The sequence below is a fragment of the Tupaia chinensis genome, unplaced genomic scaffold (genome assembly GCF_000334495.1).
Source record: "Tupaia chinensis unplaced genomic scaffold, TupChi_1.0 Scaffold000685_1, whole genome shotgun sequence".
NCBI classification, from domain to species: domain Eukaryota; kingdom Metazoa; phylum Chordata; class Mammalia; order Scandentia; family Tupaiidae; genus Tupaia; species Tupaia belangeri.
Genome location: NW_006160208.1, coordinates 3,990,309 through 3,991,988, shown reverse-complemented (window position 1 = coordinate 3,991,988; position 1,680 = coordinate 3,990,309). Strand labels below are relative to the sequence as shown.

The window sequence follows — 1,680 nt, the reverse complement described above, 5'->3', positions numbered from 1 at the left end:
CCTACATTCCCCACCCTCTTCCCACACCGTCTCTAGTACCTGCAATTGTTCTCCATGGTTTTATACCTTCCAATCTTTCAGTTTCTGCCATGGAGTGTAGACCTTCGATGTATATTAAGTGGATCCATACAATGCCTCTTTTTCATAGTCTTACTTGCTTCACTTAAAATTAAACTATTTATTATTTAAATAAAAAATCGCTCTTTCTTAGCTTGGCCTTTTGTTCATTCAATACTTTCCCTTCTCTGTTTCCTAGATGGCTGGCCTGAATCAGTCCAAAAGAGTTCCAGTAATATGATTTCCAGCTGAGTAGACTGTTGTATGACACAAATATTACATGCTATTCATTAAAGTTTTGTGCCTACTGCATTAGACCTAGCCAATTGTGTTAACACTCTGGCTTTATTTTCTTTCTGCAAAAAAGGCACGCTGTGAGATGTCTGAGCTTTATTTTCATGACCAAGACAAATGTATGAAGGTTGAACGTAATACCAAACAACAACAAAATAAAAGCGAAACTAGGTACAAACACTTGGAAAGCTTCTGATCAAAGAAAATGTGTCAAGTTTGACATTAGAAAATATAATACTTTTGGGATAGCAGTTGACGTAATGGCTATGTCACTGAACTCCCATGTAGTTGGCTGCAGTCCGAGTCCTGGACCCAGTGACTTAAACTCATGCCAGGGACGTGTGTGTGCGTGCCCAAGATCCCAAGAGGAGTCTGGAGGAGAAGGGATTGCGGTGTGGCCATCCCCCTTGGGGGATGATTTCCTGCTACGCGCCTTATAGCAGAAACCTCTAAAAAAAAAAAAAAAAGTAATACGTTTGTGTACAGAGGTCTATTAGCTTGATGTTTCCAATCTCCAGAAGTGGATCCTGATATTTTCTTCCCACCCTGTGCCGTTCTGCTCACCCAGAAGAAGCTTCTGCTTGTTACATTGGTGGGCTCACTTTCCTCAAAGGAGATGTGCACTCACTTTACTCTCTCAGCTCACAACGGTTATCTGGTGTGCTCTTCCCACATTCCCAAGTTGTACATATTCGCTAAGACCAACTATCAACACCCCTCTCTCTGTGAAGACTTTATTAAGTACACTTGTCTTTTCCTGAATTAGTTTCTTTGCTACTATTTCAATACTGTATTATGTACCTAATACTTCCCTCTCCTACCTTGCAAATATCTAAAGACAGAGCGACCAATTCACTTCTAGTAAGTAATTGTGGATAAATGAGTGAGTTGTTGTAATTGACAATGTCCTTTATGTCTATTTACAGTTAACATACAGCAAAGGTGGGAGAAGTAAAAGGCCAACTAGAATTCATTTCTCTGGAATTTGATCAGTTCCATTAACTCTAAAGACACTTAGTATTCCTTTCTAGTGTGGGTTTTCTTTCTTTTTTTCTTTTTACAATTTTGGACAAGACTATATTTTACTTTTTCATAAAAGTTCTATCAACACTATATTTTTCCCTTAACTTAAAAATACAGCTTCTGAAAGAAAAAATTTGAATTGTTATAATTTGTTATACATTTTATAAACAGCAGTGAAAAGAGGTTAACAGGAGGAATTCAATGTTTAAATATAGTAGCAGTCATTTTAAAAGCTTGACTTTGTCCTTAACCTAAAAGTGGAGTTCTTGCTGATTTTCTTGTTCAAGATGACCAGAAGTTCCTCTT

The 1,680-nt window shown here is 37.6% G+C and overlaps 1 pseudogene; it reads right to left on the bottom strand.

Moving 5' to 3' along the window:
* Window positions 1–1,595: 1,595 nt before the first annotated feature.
* Window positions 1,596–1,680, bottom strand: part of LOC102495531 (cell growth-regulating nucleolar protein-like) — a 1,835-nt pseudogene continuing 1,750 nt past the window's right edge.